The 26,839-nt window shown below is 41.6% G+C and overlaps 2 long non-coding RNA genes across 2 annotated transcripts in view; one reads left to right on the top strand and one right to left on the bottom strand.

The window, feature by feature from the left end:
• Positions 1-26,839, bottom strand: part of LOC310842813 — a 78,913-nt gene that overhangs the window by 6,175 nt on the left and 45,899 nt on the right. The window lies entirely within an intron of this gene.
• On the top strand, positions 16,074-26,020 carry LOC310843918. The gene is made up of 2 exons (XR_014563780.1): positions 16,074-16,313; positions 25,640-26,020. It is a non-coding gene; the product is annotated as an uncharacterized lncRNA (long non-coding RNA).

The raw sequence follows: 26,839 nt of genomic DNA, 5'->3' as shown, positions 1-26,839 counted from the left end.
CAAAGGGCTTTGGGACTCATGTCTCTTAAACAGAAACCTCACATGGTGCATGGCATTTTCAGGCTGATGGGGCAAAGATAATTGATTATGATCGCTTTTTTTTCCATTTTGAGCAACCAAGAACAAACTATTGTGAATTTTGTTAATGAATTTCTCTTTTTCATTTCAATATGAATAAATGATAGTCTGATGACCTTCATATTAGTTCCTGGTGTTTAGAAGAAGGCATAATACCCATGATGAATCTAGTGCTGAAAATTTCTTTTTTTACGAAACAAATGATTGGAAATGAATGTTGAGAATGTTGGCCATAGAAAGGAAATAGCTGCCTATGCATAAATCTTACTGGGAAGCTTCAGACAAAGCACTACCTTGACCCAAAACTACTGCAAAGTATTCTTTTGAGGATGAACAAGATTTTAAAAATAGGGCATTCTGCACGCCAGACAGTGAAAAAGACATTACAAGCAATATTTGTCGTTTGTTGTCGTTTATGTTGTACGTATTTTATGTTCTTTTTCTTTTCTTTTCTTTTCTTTTCTTTTTTTGTTTATTTCATTTACTTTTGTCTGTTGTATGTCTGTGAAATATATTTATGCAAAACTTAATAAAAATATTTAAAAAACAAGCAATATTTGTTGTTACAATTATAATTTAAAATAATATACTATAAAAAAACCTTACTTGTGCTCTGAAAACTATCATTTGAAGGATGTTTGAGAGTAATGACCAAAGAAAGGTATGAGATATGTGAGGGTTATGTATCAGACTCAGCTAAGGCCTGAGCCAAATTGGAACCTATTCAAATTGGACTTAGGTATGGGATGAGTTGGGTACAGTCACAGACTGCTGAAAGTTGAGTTGGATAGTCCAGAGTGATCCAAGGAGAAGCAAGCAATGTGTAAAATGTGCACAAAAAGGTCAAGACCTACCTGACCTGAGGTTGCATCTTCTCAGGAGAAGCTAGGCCCAGGAAGGCTTCCTTCCTGACGCCCTGCCATGCAGGAACAATGCTGCCAGTCAACAGCTGCTGAGCAGAGGAATCATTCCTATGGAGTGCAGGTGCTGTTTCACACCATGCAGGATTGGATCTTCCTGCTTTCCAGCTGGTAGGAGGAGAGTCTAATCTGGTCACTGCTCCTTTGTGTGTGGTTTGTAGGCAGGCAAGAGGTTGCAAAGGAGCAGTACCATCAGGGCTGACTTACCCATAGGTGCTAGGGGTGCAGGGCACCCGGGCGCTGGGCTCTCAGGGGCACTAGGCTGAGAGTTCAGGGCCCAAGAGTTGAGTCCGAGGAAGAGCCCGCCCATCGGTCAGAGTGCCGCGGCAGGTTCTTCTGCTGCGGGCGGCTCGGTGCCGCGATTTCGTGAGCGACTGAGCCAGCAAGATGCTGAGGTGGCCGTCTGGCTGGTCCTCCTGTGTGCCTGGGACTGGACAACCTGGGGAGAGGGGCACTGGGCGGATCTTTGTACCCTGGTGCCACATATGTTTAAGACAGCCCTGAGTACCATGCACAATCATACCATCCAGCTTAATAGCATCCAATTATGTGGGATGCCAGTTACTGCTCCTGGTTTAAAATGCTTTGGAACAACAGGGGAATGGTAAATATACAACTCCAATGGAAGGACCTCAAAATGCAGGCCTAGAAGGATTCATAACTAGTCACATTGTCTAAATGTTTCCCTGGCTAGAGGTGAATTTCTGCCAATTATATATTAGATCAATCCCCCCCCTCCCCAATGGGTGTTAAGACAGCTGAAAGGTGGGCAACACATCTGCCCAGAGGTAGGAAGATAAAAGCTCAGGCTCCTCACTACTTTCCCAGGAAAGTAAGGAAAATGATCTCACCGTAGATCACCTTTCATTTGCCATCACTAAAAACCCTTCCTCACTTATGCACCACTATTAGAGAGGAAAGTATATGGAAGTAGTTAGCTTCAAATGTTAATTAACTATTTTGAGCTTCACTGCACCTGTCACAAATACACCATTCATTGCATTTAAAGCCATGACGCTTTGGATAGAGGTTTCTGATGCTTCAGGTTTGAAACTGAGAGAGAGAAAGAGAGAACCTTGCAGGCATGATACGCTCCACTCCTGCTTCTGGCTGCTTCTGGTTAAGAGCTCTTCCACGCATTTGCATCCACCCAGTGGCAAAGAGTTCCTCAATATGAGTCAGAAAAAAGGTGTAACTTAAGAATCTATGTTCTGGGAATTTGTATGGCACATGTCATACTTCTAGCCCTCCCATTTTCCTTCTCCTAGCATCAGGCATGTTAAATTCTTCAGCTTAGAATAGGTGTGCTAGAACTAGAATCAAATGCATCTGCCATTTTATATATACCTGTGCATAGTAAAAACGTTGCATTGTGTAATTTATATGTTTTTATTTTTAATTTCAACAAATCAAATCTTGGTTTGTGTTATTTTGCTTGGGTCACTCAGGCACACTTAGAAAAGTGTCTGTTGCATCTGGGGCAAATATCCTGTCCCTCTTTAGGAGGTGGGTGGTGGGTGTCCCGTGAGCAATAGACATACACAGTATCCATCCAGACCCTTGTAACAACTGGAAGCTACCTCAGAGAAGGAGAGAGGGCTTCATGTGTTTCTGCAGCACTCCCCAGACTAAATATGAATTCTTTGCTTGAATATCCAAATTATTTAAATGATAAGACAAAGCAATTGAAAGAGAAGTAAGATGTTTATTCATTTTTCAGAAGTTTATTGTTTAATTTCCACATAACCTTTCCACGCCTGCTCTCCTGGAGAAACTGTTTCCATGCTATTAAAATTTCCTTGGAATCCAGAAGTTTTATCATCAGTAAACAGGATGGCAAACACTCTTTATGGAGAATGTGGAGAATATGCATTGTCAACAGTTGCTTTGTGAAGCAATAACATATTCAGATCATCCTTCTCCTTGACTGCAAAAAAACATAGAATTTATGTTATTGGGCAGAGGCAGGCATATAATGAGGCAGGCACAATTTAAGCTGCCTTTTAAATTAATTATATATCTGTCTCTGTGCCTTGGTTGAAGCGCACCTTTATAGCATGGCGTGCTTTGCCCGATATAGCCACAAATCTCTTAAGTACATTTTCATAAAAGCTTGTGTGTTTTGTTTTTGCAGTTCATTTTTAATGGCAGCATGTTATTTGGGCAATCAGTCTGAGAAAAAGACTGATTTCCCATTACGTGGAATGGTACAAACAGACCTCTCTGCCTTTGCTTCACTCTATTAGATGCAACCTTTATTATTTACTTACGCAGAGCACTGGAGGTGAAATGGCTTTAATTGCTATTTGTCCTTTCTGTGTCCTGAGTTATTTTTAAGCCCCTATTACATTTTGTGGTTGTTTTTATTCAAATTTAATACCAGGCAGAGCAGCAGAGGCGAAGTTGTTCGCCTTTTTAAAAAAATTAATCAAGCTAACATTTAAAAAATGTAAACGTAACCCATGAAAAACAAGAAAAAAATGGATAGAATTAACTATACTAAATGTGCTCTCTTCAGGCATTATGGTCCACATTATTACAATTGCATAGACTAGAAAGGTGGGGCTGCACCCAATGGGCCCTCCATCACACTCCCACCAGCATAGACCCACCACCATCTACCTCATAGGCTGAAGGTCTGAAGAGGGTGTGTAGGTGTGTAGGCTCCCCTTGTCATTTGGGGCACTGCTACGGGGTCTAAGTTGTGAGGAAAGTCTATGCACATATAGCAGGTTCCCTGCTTCAGACCTTCAATACCCAGGGGTTCTGGGTCTTCAGGAGTGTGATGGAGAGGGGAGAGCCCAGTGAGTGTCAACTGATAACTGTAATTGTATGAGATTTTGAATGGCCAAATTCTCAAGGGTGGAAAATTGCCAGCTCCAAATTAGAGTCAAGTCAATCTCTCCCAGAAGAGCCTCTTCTGACAAATTTTTGCTTCCACTCTCCCATTCAAATTCCTCATGAAATGTTGGAGAATTTCAGCTCTCCATAATATGGTGTGGAATGCCTCCCATATGTCACCCACAGACAGAGTGGAGAATTTTGAGAGGCTATTTTTGTTCAGCCTTGTGCAACATGTACAACCCTCAATCCCTAGGAGAGGCCATTTAATGACTTTTTCTCATCCTCAAAACAGCTATCAGGCAGTATGAACTTTCCATTTTCCAGCAGAATTGTGCATTTGGCAGAATTCTGCAGCAACCCTGGATCCATCTGGAAAGTTGGTGCTTCACTGAGGACATAAGACCAGAAATTTCCACCTTCTCCTCTAGAGCATAAATCATCCTTAAGAGCCCAGTAAATGTGTTTTGTTTTGCTTTTGCTTTTGCTTTTTTACAGCATGCTATGGGAGGACATAAAGAAGAAATATATTGGGGTAATTATTATTTTTCCTCAGCAAGATTTGAAATGGATGCAAAACAGATAGTAAAAGTGAATTGGACACAGTTATGTTTCAGATTGCAATGGAAGCCTTTCATGTGAGTCTTATGGGTACTTATGTGGATGGACTGATGCATTCGCACCAGAATGTTCTATCTGGCTCACACTGGGATGAATGCTGTGCTAATACTCTCTAGCAGAATCATATGCTAGGTTCTACAGTGTATTGAAAGGAACAGCAGAGCTGGAACATTAAAGCCAAATTTGAGAAAGAAAAGGGATGGGGTTGATTATTTTCCTTATTAAACCATCCATTGTGTCTAGGCAGGGGATATCACTTGTGAACAGCACTCTCATTAAGACCCCTTCCCTCCATCTCCCCTCATTTATAGCCTTTGTTGAGATTAATATGTTACAGGCCATTCCGTTTGTTTGGTTTGTTTCTTTACCTTTGTATTCAAGGAACAAAATGTTTAATAATTAGGCTTAAAAGCAAGCTTCTTTGAAAGTGTGTGTGTGTTGACAGACAGAGAGAGAGAGTTCTCATCTTTGCAAGAAAGAATAATAAGCAAAGCCTAATTACTGAGGGGTGGGTAGGTTGAAGAGTAGAAGAAGAAGAGTTTGGATTTGATCTCCTGCTTTATCACTTCCCTAAGGAGTCTCAAGGTGGCTAACATTCTCCTTTCCCTCCCTCCCCCACAACAAACACTCTGTGAGGTGAGTGAGGCTGAGAGATTTCAGAGAAGTGTGACTGGCCCAAGGTCACCCAGCAGCTGCATGTGGAGGAGCGGGGATGCGAACCTGGTTCACCAGATTATGAGTCTGCCGCTCTTAACCACTACACCACACTGGCTCTCCAATAGAGGCAGCTGGGGAGGGGAGGAAGTGGGAGATGAAAAGAGCGATGAGAAAGAGAGAAGGTCAGAAAGAGATAAGTAGAGAAAGAGACGAAATGAAATGAATATGTATGTGAAAGAGTATATAAAGTGACTCTGGCTGTGGTCCAATCTTTCATGGCCAAGTAGCATCTGAATGTGGCCCTCTGGGAGGAAATATCCCCTCAAATTTAGGTAGCCATTAAATTAATGGATATGAGTTAATGAAGTATGTTAAACCAATGAGAATATTTGTTTTCATTATTCACATTCAGGTTTGTTGGATGTTTTCATTCTTTCCTGTATTGCCACTGCCTGTGTCCATAGTGGCAGCAGAGCTGCATCCCGGGGGACTGCAATTTCATTTCCCCCAAAATATCCTGTACAACAAGCTGAGCTGTCCTTCTTCCAAGCAGGATCCATAGCTGAAATTTGAATAGGGGGTAGGCTCTCCAGTCCCTCACTGAAAGAAACCCCCATCTTGGGACATGGGCCAGTCCACCTCAGGGTCTGATGTCACAGCTTCACCTCATTTGTAGGAATGCAGTTGTTATTTTCCCCCTTCCCAACATCTACCCAACAGGCAGACTGGGCCAAGCACTTGCAACAGTATGTAGGTTCTCAGAAACAAAATCCTTGCCTTCCTACTGATAATCTGTACCCAATAAAGTTGTGATCAGCCTTTTCTCCAATTCTGTGTCCCCTGTTCTTATTTCATCATCCTACCTAAAAAAGGACAGGTTAGCGTAAAAATAGATCTGGCTTTGTCTCAGCCTTTAGATTTTAAATGTCACCCTGACAGCTTCTGAGACTGACAGCCAAGTGGAGCCTATCAGAGAAGTCTCCTGTCTGTGACAATCATTGTGCTGTATTTTTAAAGTCATCATTTACTGTAGGTTTCCATTTCATATCCGTCTCTTCTTTGGGAAGTGGCAGTCTTGAATAAGAATGTGTTATTTCAATAAAAGTAATATAGAGAAATTTCATATATATTAATATTGATTTCCCAAAGGGCAGGTTCCATCATCACACTCACAGATTACCCATTCATTGCTATTTAACATCTTAACCATTGCAGACAGTTTCCAAAATACTGACTAACTTTGACATATGTCACAGGAATGCATGGCTAATGCTGGAAAATATAAGCCAATGCAAGTTCATTTTTCAGTAAGACAAACTGCTCCTTCTCAACAGAATTTCAGTGCAGTTGATTTATGGAGCCAACCACGCTGACACTTAGGAAAGAACAATTTCAGCATCAGCTAATACTGTTAAGTCGCAATAGAGCCTTATATTAAATTAACATATTTCAAAGCATGACAGATGCTTAAGCAAAAACATTTTATACCTTCAGATAAAAAAGAAGCTGCGAAAGAAGATAGTTATAGGTCAGAGGATAAATGGCACATATTCAATGGCCTTTATAGAAAGGAGAACACTGCATATAATATGTAAGAGTGGATTTAAAGGCTCTTCCAGTCTCTAACTGTTCAAAAGGCATATGTAACCTTTGCTAGTTCAAAGAATAGAGAAAGGATGAGGAAGTGGGGGGGGGACTATTTCCTACAGCAGTTCCTGACTACTTATGGCAGAAGAGGCTATAGCACTTTCCTTGTGTATGTGACCTTGTATGTGACCGTTGGCTTGTATACAATGGTGTTGCTCAGTTTATGATAAACCTTACATCAGTGGACTGGTTTCACCACCTTGAAGTCACCTGCAGCCCAACTAGACCTGCTCTAAAGGGTCACTCAATCACCTTCAGAAGATTTCAATAGGTTAGATGGAGGATAACCCAAAATTGGTTATCACTCCATTCTGCTGATGGAAGCTTTAGCATCAGCTGAGTGACACCACTGGATACAACATCAATTTTTTGTGCACAAATGGATCTAGAAGAAGAAAAAAACAAGAGAAAACTGTCAGGAGCTGGGCCATTGGTAATAGTTTGAGATGAACCATGAGTCAGAAGCTATGGACTTGTCAAGACCAAATAACAGGCTTTATCCCTCTCTGAGTTTTCAGCTCCTTTGTTAGTGTGTTTCAGTATTGGACCGAGACCAATATGGAACCAGGTTTAAATTCCCATTCATAATCTGTGTTACAGTAATCCAATCAGAAGTGTAGCAGGGTATGGATTGCTATGGCAAGGTTATCCCCATCCAGTAATGGGCATGGCTGGTAAACTAGGCAGAGGCAGTAAAAGTCAGCCAATATTACTGAGCCACCTGGCTTTCCTGTGACAATGCTGAATCTCAGATTGCCACCAGATGACCTACAAGCTATTTAAAACAGAGTGCAACCCCATTCAGAAGAGGTAGTGTTAGAGTCATCAGTGTAGTTAGCTTTCAGCTTCCAAGGTTTGCAAAGAGATTCACCCCATGTCTACTCAAAAGTAAGTACTAGTAATGTCTGTGTATTTACTCCCAAGTGCATATGCTTAGGATTGCAGCTGTTGTTTTATTACATTGATTAGTCATTCTTGTTGTGCTTTTTAATTTGTCACTTTGAAAGAAGTACCTCTAAAAACAGGCTTCTGGGCCTTTCTGCTCATTTTTCTCAAGACAATTTTGTAGTGGAAACAATTTAATTAGCTCTTTGTTATCAGTAATGAGATAGCTATTCTTCTCTGTCTTCAGCAATAAACATTAGTTCCAGTTTTTACCAAGTTTCAAATAAGGTCTCAGTGAACACTTTCACTAATAAAGCATTACTGTTATAAGTGGATATGTGCATTATCAAACTCTCTTTCTTTTGCTGAGTTTTAATTTGTTTTCCATGCTTGCTTGACTTTGATTTTCTATAGCGAACTGAGCCATCACTTAATAAAAAAAATTTAAAGTCATTTTATTTGCATATTTTCTATTGCATTAGCAGCAGAAATTCCTTAAAAGTGAAGAATCAGTAAGAATTAATAAGGTATATGATCCTCCACCATTGTTGGGTTTTTTTCGGGCAGGGGAAGGTGCCTGCCCTCTGAGTTCAAACCCTTATGATCCTTTCAGTGTGAAGGCAAGGAACTCTCCCTGCACCCTGAATTACCATTACATTTCTGCCCCCAAAGGGCTACTCGCTAGTGCAAGCTTCACTTATGATAGATTAGAGGTTATTCATCTGACCCCTGCTATTTTTCTGCAGTAGAAATGATCTCCCCCTATGCCCCCCAACCACCTACACTGGCACTCAGGACAATACTTTAACACTCCTCTGATTCCAAAGGTTTAAACAAAATTCTCAAAGAAAGGCTTACAATTATTTAAGAGTAGTTTAGAATTCAGGGTTCAACCTAATGACTTTCCTTCTTCCAATTGCCAGCAGCTGCCCAACACAAAAAATTATAAGGACAAATATTACTTTTTGCTTGACAATGAAACTAAGGAATAAGGAAAACTAAAGGGGGAAAAAACTATGCATATTGGATAGCCCACAATTCTCATGATGCATGATGTCAACTGCTTTTTAAAGAAAAATCAATGAAAATGCTTTAGTAATGAAACATAAATTCACTGGAACGAGCCTTTCACTTTGTTAGGGTACAAAAAAGATGGAATCCTCATTCCTTGCCAATTTGAATATATTTTGCAATACAAGTTCTCTTTAGGTAATTATTTTCCTTTTTTTTAAGAATAGTACAAACTAATGTAAGATGATTTTGCACTAAGTGAACAGGTACATGGTGTGTGTCTTACAATTCTGTATTAACTTATATGGTTAGTTGCCCTTACTTTCCCCTTCAGTTCTGGTTACAGAGCTGGAGGGTGGAAGATAGCCAGTGGACCCCATTCACACCTGGCTCCTGTCTTCCACTATTTCATCTTTACATACCTAAGCTTACTTATAAACCATTTTAAGGACTTCCTTTGATGTACATGTTTTTCTTATGCAACGTTCACACTGTGAGGCTGTGCGGGCATGATGAAAGAATGCTAGTAGAATGCAATGGACTCTACTACTATGTGCACTTTCATATATTTGTCTTCCTGACTATGTGTCCATTTAGAAATCCTAATCAGATCCTTGGTGTATGCAGAAGCACAAGGCAGTGATCTCCTGGAAAGCAGGGTCACACACATTCATGCATACGCCTGTTGGGAGTAGCAATAATTAATTTAGTTACAGTAATCCTGGAACTTAACACACATTTCACTTGTGCACATTCAGTTTTACATGCTTGGGGGGGGGGATTAAATAAAATAGAAAATAGAAAATAAAATAAAAGCTGGAGCCAGCACTGATGGGAAGAATCCTTAAGCCTTTCCAACCATCTGACTAAATCTATTTAGGCCTCAAAGCACAATTACATGTAAGGGGGAAAACCCAGCTAGCGCTGAAAGCCTCATTTACAGTAGTGGATATATGAACAACTTTGATGGATTATACAGTTGGTTCTCTAAATTATAACCTAAGAGTCAGCAAGTATGACTGAATGTGTTCACAGTGGGTGGGCCTATCTTGCTCTTGTTTCCATGGCAATTCTTTCCCCCCTAGTTAGCTAAGAATTACAAACTGAAACACCTGTGTGCAATGATGCATGTGCCTAATAGAAAATCAGACAGCCAGCTGTTTTTTTTAAAAAAAGGTTCTGGAGTTGGGAGTTTGGGAGAAGAATTCAAGTTAAATTGCATACAACCCTTCAAAACTTTCTGCTTATAGAAGTAGATCTGTACAAGGCAAGAAACTAATCTGTGTCCACAAAGAAACTTGCTGGATGTGGCCCATCTTAAATTAACTGCTTCATCTTGACTCCAGTAATCTGCTGCCACTTTTCCATACCCTTTAAAAAAATTTAAAAATGCCCAGGCAGGTGGAGATGCTTGCTAGTGACCAACTTAGCAACTTAGTGCAAGGTCTTTGTCCCTGCCTAATTACTTCCCAGTAGGGCTGTACTGAAATCTCTCCTAAAAAAATTAAGTTTTCTCTAGTTATAGTTAAAGAGAATTCCAGCTTTCTGGCTCTTTCTCAGGACATGATAGAATTTATTTAGAATTTTGGTGGAAGTGGAGAAAAGCTTATCTTATCATTGTTTTGGGTGGCTTGTGTCCTTTTATTTCCATTTTTAAAATCTCAAGCACTCTGCAGCCTCCCTAGCTGCCTACTTATGCTGTTCTGAAAAAGGTACATGGGGTAAATTACCTCATGATGCCCTTTCAATAGTGGCATCACGGCCACTTACTGGGAAGCTGGGGTACGTTGGGAGGTCAGTGCTATGGCAGTGCACTCACACAGCCCTGTCCTTGCTACCTTCCTACCCATAGGAGCCAACTCCTAGGGGCTGAGGGGTCTTGGCCCCACTCACAAAATATTTGAGGGGGCTGCCCCCCCAGTTGATGGGCATTGCCATTCAAATGGTGTGTGCGAACCATGTCATGTGACTGATTATGTGGGAGGAGCTTACCCCCCATATTTTATTAAAGTTGGAACCCCTGTTCCTGCCCTATAATGACCCAGTAAGCAGTAGCCATATCACCATCAGGTCAGCTACACACCTCCACAGCATGCCAGCCACTCTTTTTTGTTCCACTAACCTCAGAAGCTCAGGGTGCCAGAGGACATTCTCTTTGGCAGCCCCTGTTATAGAACCTGATCCCCACAGAAGTGCATTGGAACATCTTCATATTACATCTTTGAGTCCATTTTGAAGACACACCTCTTTACACTGTCTTTTGACACCTGGGTTCTATATTTTTAGAAACCACCTTATTTCTGTAATTGTAAGTTGTTTTACATAGTTTTTTAACATTGTCTTTTAAATTTTGTAATCCACCCTGGGATCTTTGGGTGAAGGACAAGCTATCATCGACATCAAAAGTAATCTTGTAACATCTATTTTTCAGAACTAATGTAGCTAGTTCATCATTGATGTACATCGTGACATCTCATATCATATTTTCTGAGAAATAAAATGACTAGGATGTTAAGATAATAAAACAAAATGCAATAAAATGGGAAAATTGCCAAACTAGAAATGGCAGTGACCTTTAAAATTCTCTCTCTACAGTGTCTTCCAGTCTTTAGCTTATCATGAAACTTACTTTTAAAAAAGAGTATCTAATCCTTCTCATGGAGATTTTGGTGAAGGAATGAAGTAAGCATCATTGGTTTAATCAGACGCTCTGTTAAAAGTTGCATTACTGCATCTCAAATAGACGCTCTGTTTCTTACAATAAAATGTTATAACGAGATGCATTTCATAATATGAATCTCAGTGGCAGGTGTTTAAAGTAATACAAAGGAAATTATTAAGTTAACTTCCACAAGACTAGTAATAGGTTCCCAAATAGCTCTTCTGCAGAGGCAAATAATTATAAATTTGAAAAAGCATACTGTTAATTCGACACCATTGTAATGACATCTCTGTAGGTGGCACATATCATGCACCATTTTATAAGCTTCTTAGGAGCCTAATGGCAGCATTTGCACAATAGGGATACAGGAGGATGAGGTAGCATAATTGCAGCATCACTGAAGCATGACTACATGCTAATTAACAAAATTGGAACTGCTGCACTCATGCTCCCATTTCATCTATCTTATTTCATTTACTTTTACATGCTGTTATTGCCAAAAAATTGCTGTCTGTATGTTGTTTGGATATTATGGTGATTATTATCCGCTTGATGCTTCCATGCTGCTGTAGTACAAAAGCCTGGTCAATTGGCTAATGGTTTCATTCCAGAATCTGTTGTTCTTAAGAGTCTTAGGCAGTCATCACCTTTCTAATCTGGCTGCTCCTAGATCTCACTACATTCTCTTTGAATAGCAAAACTCAAGCTAAAAAAGCTATATAAATGTGTAATGCAATAAAAAGGTAAAGGTACCCCTGCCCGTACAGGCCGGTGGTGTCCGACTCTAGGGTTGTGCGCCCATCTCACTTAAGAGGCCGGGGGCCAGGGCTGTCCAGAGACACTTCCGGGTCATGTGGCCAGCGTGATGAAGCTGCTCTGGCGAGCCGGCACCAGCGCAGCACACGGAAACGCCGTTTACCTTCCCGCTGTAAAGCGGTACCTATTTATCTACTTGCACTTAGGGGTGCTTTCGAACTGCTAGGTGGGCAAGAGCTGGGACCGAAAGATGGGAGCTCACCCCCGCCGTGGGGATTCGAACCGCCGACCATGCAATTGGCAGGCCCTAGGCACTGAGGTTTTACCCACAGTGCCACCCGCGTCCCTGCAAGTGTAATGCAATAGACACAGATAAATCTTAGCTGGCAATACTACATTTGGTCAGGTCTACAATTATAGCTGGACCATAAAGAAGGCTAATTGCTGAAGAATTGATGCTTTTGAATTATGGTGATGGAGGAGACTCTTGAGAGCCCCATGGACTGCAAGAAGATCCAACCTATCCATTCTGAAGGAAATCAGCCCTGAGTGTTCACTGGAAGGACAGATCCTGAAGCTGAGGCTCCAATATTTGGCCTCCTCATGAGAAGAGAAGACTCCCTGGAAAAGAACCTGATGTTGGGAAAGATTAAGGGCACAAGGAGAAGGGGACGACAGAGGACGAGATGGTTGGACGGTGTTCTCAAAGCTACCAACATGAGTTTGACCAATCTGCGGGAGGCAGTGGAAGACAGGAGTCCAAGTGGTCATGAAGAGTCAGACATGACTAAAAGGCTAAACAACAAAACAACAACAATTATAGCAGTCTTACGGTAACCCCATAACTTGGAAATCTGAATCACAGTACAGCTCATGTTAGCATATGAAGGAGCTTCCAAAAATTGTGCTGCCTAGAATAGGGTGCCAAGAACCCAGTCAGTCAGAGTTCCTGTCCCCATGGAAGGAGCCCCATGCACATACACCTGTATAGATATGGTACCCACTTCATACTAATAGCAATCATGAATTGGCTGGGGGCGGGGAATGCTGAATGTACATATTGGCCAAAGATAAAAAGTGATCAAAATTATAAAAATGAGCACATTGATGACTTGATGGCATGGGCTGTGCCTGCACTGTGAGAGGGAAGGACGCAAGGCAAGCTGGTGAGATTGACATTGAAACTGTCACATGAATGTGACTTGGCTGTCACATGGAGCAAGCTTATTTTATTCTGCTTTGGAGACTAGGACCCGAACCAATGGCTTCAAGTTACAACAGAGAAGATTCCAGCTAAACATCAGGAAGAACTTTCTGACAGCAAGAGCTGTTTTGACAGTGGAGTGGACTCCCTTGGGATGTGGTAGATTCTCCTTCCTTGGAGGTTTGTAAGAAGAGGTTGAATGGTCATCTATCATGCATGAGCAAGATGAGATTCCTGTACTGCAGGGCGTTGGACTAGATCAGCCTTTCTCAACCTTGGGTCCCCAGATGTTTTTGGACTACAAATCCCATCATTCCTAGCCAGCATGACCAGTGGTCAGGGATTATGGGAGTTGTAGTTCAAGAACATCTGGGGACCCAAGGTTGAGAAAGGCTGGACTAGATGATCCATGGGATCCCTTGCAACTCTACAATTCTATAACTCTATAAAAAACAGTATTACAGCAAAAACACTGAAAAATCATTTGGTCCCTCATTCTAAACATCAATGAAACACACTTCCATATATGAGGGGGTATGGCAAGGACATATTAACCAGAATTTCCCTATAAAAAGTAGTTAGAAATTTCTAGTTTATATTCCTGTCCATAAAAGTTGTTTAATAAAATGTTAGTAATTACAATGCCAGATTGGGTTGATACTTCTTCTGTTGTTGTTGTTTAGTCGTTTAGTCGTGTCCGACTCTTCGTGACCCCATGGACCAGAGAACGCCAGGCACCTCTGTCCTCCACTGCCTCCCACAGCTTGGTCAAACTCATGCTGGTAACCTCGAAAACACTATCCAACCATCTCGTCCTCTGCCGTCCCCTTCTCCTTGTGTCCTCCATCTTTCCCAACATCAGGGTCTTCTCCAGGGAGTCTTCTCTTCTCATGAGGTGGCCAAAGTACTGGAGCCTCAGCTTCACAATCTGTCCTTCCAGTGAGCACTCAGGGTTGATTTCCTTCAGTATGGAGAGGTTTGATCTTCTAGATACTTCTTCTAGCTGTCTTTTAAGTTTGTATTCTGTCCTTCTCCAGAAGCATATGTGATTAGAAATAATTTTATAAGACAGTACTGATTATGTTGTTTTACTATATGCCATTTATCAAATACCTGCACAATGCTTTGAACAATGTACACTAACCAAATAGAAAATCACTTGGCACCACACAATGAAAGTGTTTGTAAGGTGTATACAAGATAATAAATATCAGGAAAGACAGAATGGCCATTTGCAAAAATGCCCAGACATGTAGCTGCAAGACTTGACATACTGTAGTGGTTCTTATTTGCCTTGATTTTGTAACATGGCAGAGCTACAGAACAGCAAAACGGGGGAAAATGGGCATAATTTCTAAAGAGGGCCTGCTTTAAGAGCAGGACTATGACCACCTGTTCATCTGACCTGTTTTAGGCAATGCAAAAGGAAATGTTTGGTGAATAGCTAGAGAAAATGCAACAGTGATATCACAAAGAGCAGAATCAGGAGAAATGTGACAGAAGCCCCTGCCCAATTTGTTTGAAATGAGACTGGTCACTCTAGAATAAACAGCAGGGTAGGTATGAAGGATACGATGATAGCAATCAGGCACAGTAGGGTGTGCTTTGCCTTTGACATCAAATGCATTTGGCTGAGTGCCCACCACAGCCACTCCAGTAGGGCATAGACAGCTTACTAATGTAACCCCTCTTAAGTGATTTGATGTTGTTAGTGCACTACTCATGCATTTTATCTTTGAATTAAAAACACAACTATTATAGCATTTGAAAGTGACACAACATATGTCCTTTCGCAGAGAAAACATGCACATGATACTTATTCGAATGATCAGAACACATTTTCTTCTTAAGAACTGAAAGCAAAACTCAGGAAATGAAACAGGGGAGAAATATGACATAAAGCAACTTTACATGATAAAACAAATGGCAGCAATTAAAGGAGTAATCTTAAGGAATCTGGAAGGGGAGTTCAGGGGCTCCATCTTCACCTGCAAAAGGACATCTGCCCCTGGTGGTGGAAAGCTCACCCAGCATCAATATCCTTCTGATGGCAGAAGAAGAAGGGGGGCGGGCGGTTCAGAGGCAGACTGAGGGAAGCCTTGGAACTGCTTGATTCAAACCCTTCCCATTACATAAGTTACGTAATTTTGCCACAGCAGACAGTGAGCCAAATGTGATGGTAACTATCCCATTATTATGATATTGACCTATACCTGGGGAGATTTATTAGTTTACAGCTAAAGATCAATTTCTCATCCCAAATCTCTTCCAATACAACTGGAAGAGATAATAAGAGTACCACAAAATGATACCGTGGTTTAAAAAGGGACTAGTTAATAGTTCAGGGGCAATAGCAATAATAACAAGAAATCAATCAGGCATCGCAGAAAAGAGTAGACTAACAAAAGAAATGAAACATCAAATGAGACAAAAGCCAAGTTCCCTCTCCCTTTTCACAGAATCATTCTATTTGTTTTTCTTAGGGCAAGATAATTTCTAAGAGGGGTGTGTGTGTGTTTTTTTTGGGGGGGGGCATCTTTATCTTACCCTAAAGACAAGGAGGCCTAGATTACTTTTTTCTTTCCTTTAAAAAAAAGTTTAAAAGAAGTTTTGCCAGCTACAAGTGGCCAGTGAGTCTTTCATATCTTGGCTGTGTTCCGACTTCCTTCCACTATGTTCATCTTCCTGTGCCAGCTCACCATGGAAATAATGCTAATGCTAGCATTGTTTCCATGGTAATTTGGCACAGGAAGAGAATGCAGTGGAAGGAAGTCAAAACACTACTGACAAATCAGTCTTCCCTCCAAAGCCTTCTGGACCTTGTGATTATCATCAGAGGCCCTTCTCCATGTGCCTCCTCTGAGGGAGGTTGCAGAGGGTGGCAATCTGAAAACAAGCTTTCCCAGTGGTGGTTCCCCCATTTGTGGAATGATTTCCCTAGGGAAACAATGGTTGCCAACTTCCAGGTGCCAGGTTAAGACATTCTCATTTGTTCATGCTATGGTATGCTTTCTGCCTACTTTTGTGATTGGTTCGTATTCATTCTTTTAACAGTTATTGTTGGATTGGCACTTTTAGGAATTTGGTTTCATTGCATTTCCCTAGAGTATTTGGTTTTTATTATCAGGTTGTTCTACCTTCTATAGATTTGTAAGGTGCTTTGAGATATCTTGTCTCAGACAAAGTGATGAAAAAAAGTAATAGAAATAATTCAGATTTTCTTCCACACATATTGGAGTTAACATTACTGCTGGTCATTTAATCTCTTGTCCATTCTGTTCCAGGCATTCCTGCGCATTAACAGTGGGCAACAGCAGGCACTTTAGAACCCCTTCTTGGTGCCAAGTACTTTGCTATTCCTGTGCCCTAAAGTGTCATGGAAAGTATATATGGTCAATACTTCTTTTAAACTGTGTTTAAAAAGGGAGGAGTGGAAGGCTACTTTCAATGACATCATCTATATATGAAATATAGTATTTAATACTATACTTAATACTATATATTAAATATAGCAATCTAATGCCTAGTCGCCCTCTAACCCTGGTATTCTTAAAAATTCTTCCTAGTACAAGCCAGTTATTGGCACATTTTCTCTTTGGTCCTTCCCATGCAAATGAACAAATTAAATTGTCCCGGGGGGGAAAGAAAGAATCTTAACTAAAACACATGGTTTCAAAAAAAGACAAAGGAGATTTTCACATATAGAACACTTTTGAATTGTCAACAGAGTTCTTGAAAGAATCAGCAGGCAATGCCTTCTTTAGGCTGTAAGAAAACAGATTGTATATTTATCACTTATTACAGAAGCATTTTTAAGATAACCACTTGCACCACTGATTCCAATCTCTGTGAGATGATTCAGTATAATTGATGTCTACAGCTAAATTGCTCCCTAACCTGGCTGGTGCCAGATATCTGAAATGGGGCAAGGAAGTAAAACAAGCATGGTTGTCAGATGTAAGGCAGCTACATCTCCCACACGTTGCAGTTCCAGATGCACTGACAACCTGCCCATCTATGTGACATTTGACAATATCAGCCAGCTGCTAGTGAAGCTGAGTAGGATGTTCCAAGAATTAGTCACAGGAAAGAGACCTTTGTTGGCTGTTCTTTTATGCCTGGGAGCATGAATTTAATGATATTTTGTCTTAATTCTCTCACTATATAAATCAGGAGTGGGGAAACTTCAGGCCGTTGATGTTTCTCTTTTTTAAGAAAACATAAATCTTTTTTATTAATTTTCTCAATAAACAATCATGACATTGAAAAAGAAAAAGAAAAAGAGAGAGAAAGAAGAAAAGGGGGGAAACTACACAAAATAAAACAATTTAAACATCTATATTCACTCTTAGTATCAATCCATATTTGGGGATTCCCTCCACTCCCTCCCCTGGTTCCTTTGTGTTATTTTCATTTGTGCACGTCAACAAAAAATCTTTATCTCTAATTACTTCCTTATTTAAACATTCTCCATAACATTACAAGTATTGTTGTTTTTTTAAAAAAAAATCCTGCTAATGTATTAACTTCCTTACATTGCTTTTGTATATATGCAATAAACATTTCCCATTCTTTTTCATATTTGCTATTGTCTTGATTTCTAAGTTTCCCAGTTAATTTAGCCATTTCTGCATATTCCATTAGTTTAATTTGCCAGTCTTCTTTAGTAGGGACTTCTCCTTTCCATTGCTGGGCTAGCAATATTTGCACGGCCGTTGTTGCATACATAAACAGAGTTTTGTATTCTTTTGGTAGATCAGTTCCTCTAATTCCTAATAAGAAAGATTCTGGTTGTTTAACAAAGGTTATTTTAAACATTTTTTTCCCAATTCGTTATATATCATTTCCCTTTTTTTAATATAACCTTACATTGTCACCACATGTGATAAAACATACCTTCCATTTCTTTACATTTCCAACACTTATTTCCCCTTGTTTTATACATGTTTGCTAATTTAACTGGTGTTAAATACCACCTATACATCATTTTCATATAATTCCTGTTAAGTAATGTACACACTGTAAATTTTATATCATTCTTCCATATCATTCCCAGTCTACCATCATATTATGTCCCACATCTATTGCCCACTTTGTCATAACACACTTGACCTCTTCATCCTTAGTTTCCCATTCCAACAATATATTGTCATTTTCTGTTATTTTTCTCTGGAAATTTGAAATTTCATAATTAAATCCTTCCTTTTTATCCTCTTTTAATATACTGTATCATTCAACTGGAAATATTGTAACCAGATTGTTACCTTTCCTCTTATTTTAACCCTCTTATTTCTTGAAATTTCTTCAATTTTAATTGGTTAATAATAATAATAATAATAATTTATTATTTATACCCCGCCCATCTGGCTGAGTTTTCCCCAGCCACTCTGGGCGGCTCCCAATCAGTGTTAAAAACCGTACAGCATTACATATTAAAAACTTCCCTGAACAGGGCTGCCTTAAGATGTCTTCTGAACGTCAGGTAATTCTTTATCTCTTTGACATCTGATGGGAGGGCGTTCCACAGGGCGGGCGCCGCTACCGAGAAGGCCCTCTGTCTGGTTCCCTGTAGCCTCACTTCTCGCAATGAGGGAACCGCCAGAAGGCCCTCGGCGCTGGATCTCAGAGTCCGGGCTGAACGATGGGGGTGGAGACGCTCCTTCAGGTATACTGGACCGAGGCCGTTTAGGGCTTTAAAGGTCAGCACCAACACTTTGAATCGTGCTCGGAAATGTACTGGGAGCCAATGCAGATCTCTCAGAACCGGTGTTATGTGGTCCCGGCGGCCACTCCCAGTCACCAGTCTCGCTGCCGCATTCTGGATTAATTGCAGTTTCTGGGTCACCTTCAAAGGTAGCCCCACGTAGAGCGCGTTGCAGTAGTCCAAGCGTGAGATAACTAGAGCATGCACCACTCTGGCGAGACAGTCCGCGGGGAGGTAGGGTCTTAGCCTGCGTACCAGGTGGAGCTGGTAGACAGCTGCCCTGGACACAGAGTTAATCTGCGCCTCCATGGACAGCTGTGAGTCCAAAATGACTCCCAGGCTGCGCACCTGGTCCTTCAGGGGCACAGTTACCCCATTCAGGACCAGGGAATCCTCCACACCTGCCCGCCTCCTGTCCCCCAAAAACAGTACTTCTGTCTTGTCAGGATTCAACCTCAATCTGTTAGCCGCCATCCAACCTCCAACCGCCTCCAGGCACTCACACAGGACCTTCACCGCCTTCACTGGTTCTGATTTAAAGGAGAGGTAGAGCTGGGTGTCATCTGCATACTGATGAACACCCAGTCCAAACCCCCTGATGATCTCTCCCAGCGGCTTCATATAGATATTAAAAAGCATGGGGGAGAGGACAGAACCCTGAGGCACCCCACAAGTGAGAGCCCAGGGGTCTGAACACTCACCCCCCACCACCACTTTCTGGACACGGCCCAGGAGGAAGGAGCGGAACCACTGTATGACAGTGCCCCCAGCTCCCAGCCCCTCTAGACGGTCCAGAAGGATGTTATGGTCGATGGTGTCAAAGGCCGCTGAGAGATCCAGCAGAACTAGGAAACAGCTCTCACCTTTGTCCCTAGCCCGCCGGAGATCATCAACCAGCGCGACCAAGGCAGTTTCAGTCCCATGGTGAGGCCTGAATCCCGATTGGAAGGGATCCAAACGGTCCGTTTCCTCCAGGCGTGCTTGGAGTTGTTCAGCAACCACCCGCTCAATCACCTTGCCCAAGAATGGCAGATTTGAGACTGGGCGATAGTTGGCCAAATTGGCCGGGTCTAAAGATGTTTTTTTAAGAAGTGGTTTAATGACCGCCTCTTTCAGCGGGTCTGGGAAGGCTCCCTCACAGAGGGAAGCATTCACCACCCCGCAGAGCCCATCACCCAGCCCTTCCTGGCTCGCTTTTATCAGCCAGGATGGGCAAGGATCAAGGAGACAGGTGGTCGGTTTCACTCGTCCAAGCAGCCTGTCCACATCCTTGGAGGTAACAGATTGGAATTGATCCCATGTAACAGGACCAGACAGAACTCTAGCACTCTCCCGCCCTGGCCCTGCTCCCACAGTGGAGTCTACCTCCTTCTGAATCTGAGCAATTTTATCTGCAAAAAACTTTGCAAAAGCATTGCAGGAGATCTTGGGGTCCCTACCAGGCCCCGGTGGTACAGGTGGTTCTGATAGATTGCGAACCACCTGAAAAAGTCTCCTGCTGCTGTTTTCTGCAGATGCAATGGAGGCGGCGAAGAAGGCCCTCTTCGCCGTCGCCATTGCCACTTGGTAGGCTCGACGTTGAGCTCTAACCCGTGTCCGGTCTGATTCAGAATGAGTTTTCCGCCACCGGCGCTCTAGCCGTCTCAACGATTGTTTCATCACCCTCAGCTCTGGGGAAAACCACGGGGCTGTCCGGGCTCCATGCAATCGGAGAGGGCGCTTCGGAGCCAGACAGTCAATAGCCCTGGTTAACTCCGCATTCCAGCGGGCCACCAGGGAATCAGCTGAAAGGCCATCAACTTGGGATAAAGCATCCCCTACCACTCTCTGGAAGCCAATTGGATCCATTAAGTGGCGGGGGCGGACCATCCGAATTGGTCCCACCTCCCTGCGAAGGGGAAGGGTTGCGGAGAAGTCCAGTTGCACCAGGAAGTGATCTGACCATGGCACTTCTTTTGTTTCGCTTTTAGTTAATGTCAGATCACCAACATCCGTAGAGGTAAACACCAAGTCTAAGGCATGTTCGTGGCTATGAGTTGGGCCAGACTTATTCAGGGACAGCCCCATGGAGGCCATGCTTTCCACGAAGTCCCGAGCGGCCCCTTGTAAGGTCGTGTCGGCATGGATGTTAAAATCCCCCAGGACAACCAAGCTAGGTGTCTCCAGGAGCATATCCGCCACGACCTGAAGCAGCTCGGGCAGGGAATCCTTGGTGCAGCGGGGAGGTCGGTACACCAGTAGGAATCCTGTACTGCCCCTATTGCCCAACTTCCAGAACATGCACTCAGAAAACTGGGTCTTCCCAATAGGACGCCTGGTGCAGACTAATGACTTCCTAAAAATCACTGCAACCCCCCCTCCCCGCCCACATGACCTGGGTTGCTGTGCGTAAGAGAAACCTGGTGGGCAAGCAGCGGCAAGGACAGGCCCATCTGCTTCATCCAACCAGGTCTCTGTCACACATGCCGGATCAAATCCTCCATCCACAATCAGGTCGTGGATGGCAGTGGTTTTATTAATCATTGACCTGGCATTGCACAGCAACACTTTCAGGTCATGTGGGTTTCCCTTGCTGATTACTGTATCCTTTCGGTCAGGACCAGACCTGGAGGCAGGGATAGTCCTCAAACAACGACTAAACCTGCCTCCTCGGTAATGACATGGTCTGGTCTTAGCATAACTCCTCCTCCTGCCCGTGATCACTGAGATCAGGTGTCCCAATACATCTCCCCCTGTGGAACCTGCCCCACCCAATCTATTGGCTGAGGCCCACTCCCAGGCAGCCATGACCCTTCCCCTTAAAAGGCAAAATACAAACTATATAATAATTTAACAGAATAATAATAATAATAAAACAAAACAGAACAAAACAAAACAAAGCAAAGCAAGAAACAATAGCCCTGACTAAATGCTTATCCCACCCCAAGCAAAAATAAAATAATGAAATAATATAATATAAAAAACAACAACCACCATTTAAAGTGCTGCAAATTAAAAGCAATTAAAACATTTAAAACCATTGTGTCCATTGCTGCCGGTAGCTGCTCAGGCCTCCTATGCTGTGGCAGTGAGCGCAGGCCCCGCCCCCCAGGCCGGATGGAGTTGGCAGGAGAGGGAGCGGTCTTCCCAACACTCACGCAAGAAGCAGCAGCCGTGTCCCGGAGGCCTCTCTCAGGCCTCTTATGCTGTGGCAGTGAGCGCAGGCCCCGCCCCCTAGGCCGGATGGAGTTGGCAGAAAAGGGAGCGGTCTTCCCACACTCACTGGTTATCCTTTTCTGTTAACAATTCTCTGTATGTTGCCCAATTAGGATTCAATATTTAATTTTTTCAAGGATATTGCTTCCAGTGGGGAACCCACCATGTTGTTTTTTGTTCTAACAAGCCTTTATATTTCCCCCCACACTTTAAAAATCACATTTCTTATTATATGGAAACTTTTATGGATTTTTGCCTTCTGATACAATAAATATGCATGCTATCCAAATCTATTATCATGTCCTTCTAAATCCAATAAATCTGTATTTTTTAATATTAGCCAATCCCTCATCTAGCAAATGCAAGAAGCTTCATATTATAGCCCTTGATGCTTCTTCATCCAGCCTTCAAGAATTCTCCAGACCATGTCCTTCATAAATCCAACAATATGCTCTCCTTCAGTGCTTTTTCCTAGTTGGGATGTGTCATTGAACTGTGAAAATGCTTCCTACTTCCTTGAGTAGAGGGTGGAGATTGTGTGTGTGTGTGTGTGTGTGTGTGTGTGTGTTATATGTAGCCTACTGTACAAAGGAGACACACTCATTGCTCTGCCTAGTTTTGTCTCTGATCCCACTCATCTTTTGCCTCTGTGTGTGTCCACCACTGACATATGGCCCCAAAACTGCTGTCCACAAGGGAATATGGTTTTATGTGGAATAAATAGCCCATAACTTTTAAGCTCTGTGCAGGTGGTACAGGAAGGAAATTCATAAGGGCCAGTGGAAAGCAACTAGATTCATCAGAATGATAGAGGATATATTAGCCAATAGTTCACAACCTACAAATATAATACAATCTCATTAACCTCATACTACCTGGATCAAGTGGTGACACTGATGACACTTATGGTCCACCTTCAGCACACTTTTAAATTGGTTGGACAGTACAGTGTAAATATCAAACAAAAGTAAAGCAAAATTACCTACCTGCATTATGATTCAGTGATGATAATGCTTTAGGTTTTCATGTTGACTTTGGCATTATTAAAATTGTTTCCATTTCACTGCTTTCAAAACAGTAAAAGCAGTAGAGTTCCTATAGGCAGAGTCAACAAATTCATACTTGCTGTTTCAGTTGAATTACAAAGTATGATGTTGTAAAGTATTAAATTACTTGCTTTCCTATAACAGGCAATTTCACAATCTGCCCCTTCAGATTCTCTTGGACTCCAGCTAGTTTTGCCAATGGTAAGGGAAGATACTATCACTCTTGGACAATACTGGTTATTTGGACCCATTCCAGTATGGGTTCAGGTGCAGTTATGGGGCAGAACTGGCCTTGGTCACCCTGATTGATGACCACTGTCAAGAAAGGGGCTAGAAGAGTGTAATCCTTCTCCTTTTTATTGATTTCACCAAGGCTTTTGATACCAACCATCTTCTCTACCACATTCCTGACTTGACTATAGTTCCCTACAGAGGTAACCTTCCAGCAGATGACTTAGGGAAAAGGTGCTTCAGTTAGCAAGGCATCACTGGAGCTGTCCATGGTCCTGTTCTTGTTCGCTCTCTGCTTTGCTTTGCTTTGCTTTGCTTTGCTTTGCTTTGCTTTGCTTTGCTTTGCTTTGCTTTGCTTTGCTTTGCTTTGCTTTGCTTTGCTTTGCTTTGCTTTGCTTTGCTTTGCTTTGCTTTGCTTTGCCTTGCCTTCACAGGTTTCTGCTTCTCCTATGAGCCTCATGTTCTCATCAAGTGGGACACTAAGGAGAACTAGAAGACACAGGGACCTTACTCCACTGCTTCCTTTAACAATCTTAAAATAATAAACAATATTAAAACTGAACCCACAGATGCATCCAACATTCATGGATGGAGAGACAGGAGTGGCTATTTCATGAAATATTCTCCAGGGAAAGATTTAAATTATCCAACTGTTCAGGAGGAGCTCCAAAATGAACATTTTCAAATATTTGTCAGATAATAATAATAATAATGAGAAATGTAAGCTAAGTCTTGGTTAGAGTGTGTGATTCCAACATGTCTTATACCCCACAATTGTCAACTATCTTTAGGGCACTTTCCACAATTTGAGAAACTATGCTATAGCCAGACGAGGCCTGCTGACTCAATTTTCATATGATGAGAGTGAATAATTGTGTTCTAGGTTACACAAATTAATGGAGGATAGATCTATCAAAACGCATTAATGAGGAGCAACCAAACATTCACTACACCTCTTGCACTACCTCTTCCACATAAGGAATACACATACATATGAACAGTTAGCAGTTATGAACAGTTAGTTTGCTTTCCAGAAGGAAATCCAAAATCCCATTAATTTAATATTATATTTCTCTGTCAAAGTTTGTTCAGATTGAAAGCAAAGTTAATGTTGAAATTTTTTCTTAATACATCTTATTAGAGGAGCATTTATTTTCCAAAGAAAAGACCTTTGGAAAATAGCTGTTTTGATGTAAGTTGAAATGATTTTATTCTGATGTATTAAAATGCAAATAACCTTTCCAATAAAAGGCAGCTGCCCAGTGTTAACCGAAAGGACAGTGTGTGAAGGCCAACTGTTTAACATTTACTGCAGAACGTCTGACCAATATGGCTTCAAAAGGCTGAAGAATAATTGGAAATTGAGGTTTCTAGTTTTATTTATTGGACTTTATGAGCTTTTTATGTATTTGGAATAAACAAAGATGTAAAACCCTGAGGTTAATAATGTGTAGAAAACTGAAAATATTTTGGTCCCCCCTGATCAACAGGTTAATGACACCAGTGCAGACATTAAATGTGCAGATATTTTACCTATAACACATTTCTAAATATTCTGCTATAAATATTTTCATTTTAGATTTCATTGTCTACATTTTTGTGCATTTTTTTAAAAAAAATCATATTCCAATGCCTCTAAAAGTCTGCATGTAGATGTCTACATCATTCTCCAATGTTGTGCCCTCCAGACATTTTCAATTAAAGCCCCAGTTAGCAATGTGAATGGTCAGGGATGATGGGTGATGTAATGCAAGCACTAGACTGGGGAAAATCTCTCTTGTTGTCATGTTCCAATGGTGTAAGCAACCCTTATTCAGGACAGCTTAATTTTAGAAGAAATCAATCAAGCATTTAATTAAGCTCTATTGAAGGCAATGGAATTTAAGCAGCCACTCAAAATCAAATGTTTCTGAACTCAAAACCTAATTAGGTAATTTCAGATTATTGTAAACAAGGAGATGTTTAGTTGATTTCAGATGTGCCTGGAACAGGTTTGTTGTTGGGGTGTAGAAGAAACTCGGTACTGGATGTTGCTTTGCTTCCAACTCCACAAACATATTTTCTATTTCCTCCTACTTTCCCACCAAGCAAAGTACATCACCAGGTGTATCAAGAAACCATACTTTATTAGAAAATACTTCTTTTACATTGCCTATTTAATATGCCTATTTCCTTTGCCAGAAGGTGGAAGAAGCAACACGGGACCAAACTGGGACCTAGTCCTCACCAATGAGGAAGAATTGATTGATGAAGTGGAAGAACTGGGAAATGGGAGAAAGTGATTGTGTCCTTATGGATTTCAAGATACAGAGGCAAGGGAAAGCTGAATGTAGCCAGAGATGCACTCTGAACTTTAAGAATGCCAACTTCAGAAAGCTTAAGGAACTACTGGTTGAGATCCCACGGTCAGAAATACTCAAAGAGAAGGAGTTCAAGATGGATGGAAATTTCTTAAAGGTGAAATATTGAAGGCACAAAGACAGACAATTCCATCAAGAAAGTAAATTTGGGAGGCAAGCAACTAAATAAACCAGTGTGGCTGCATAAGGAACTTGCAGATGAGCTGTGATTTAAGAAGACATGCACTGTATAAGAAGTGAAAGAAAGGGGAAATCAGGAAGGAGGAGTATACTTAAGTAGCCAACAGTTGCAGGTTGAATGTCAGGTGGGTCAAAGCTCAGAATGAGCTCAGGCTTGCAAGATTGGTTAAAAATAATTTTAAAAGGTTTATTCAGCTATGTTTGAAGCAAGAAGAAGAATAAAACAAGTAGTAGGACCTCCAAGTGGAGAAGACAGAAAAATGTTATTGAGTGACAGAGAAAAGGCAGAACTGCTCAACACCTACTTTGTTCCTGTTTTCACCCAAAAGGAAATCAATGCCCAACCTGGTGATAACAAAATAAATGATACAAGAAGGGAGCTGCAGCCTAAGATGGGTAAAAAGGTGGTAAGGGAACACCTTAATACTTTACATGAATTCAAAAATCCAGGGCCTGATGAGTAGTACACAAGGAAGTTAAAGGAGTTTGTGGATGCAACCTCAGATCCTCTGTCTATAATCTTTGAAAATTCTTGAGAACAGGTGAGGTCCCTGCAGACTGGAGGCAGGTAAATGTAGTCCCCATATTCAAAAAGGGGCAGGGGAAGAAGACCCGGGTAACTACCAACCTGTAAGCTGGACATCAATACCAGGAAACATCCTAGAATATATAATTAAACAGTGGCATTTTATTCTGCCTTGGTCAGACCACTGTGTCCAATTCTGAGCATCACAGAACAAAATAAGGATATTGAGAAGCAAACCTTATGAGGAATGGTTGAAGGAGATGGGCATGTTTAGGTTGGAAAATAGGAGACTGAGAGGAGATATGCTAGCCATAT

Source organism: Podarcis gaigeae (assembly GCF_964106915.1).
Source record: "Podarcis gaigeae genome assembly, chromosome: 4".
In the NCBI taxonomy this organism is placed as follows: Eukaryota; Metazoa; Chordata; class Lepidosauria; order Squamata; family Lacertidae; genus Podarcis; species Podarcis gaigeae.
The sequence above is the reverse complement of the archived record's forward strand: the minus strand, read 5'-3'. Positions and strand labels throughout refer to the sequence as shown.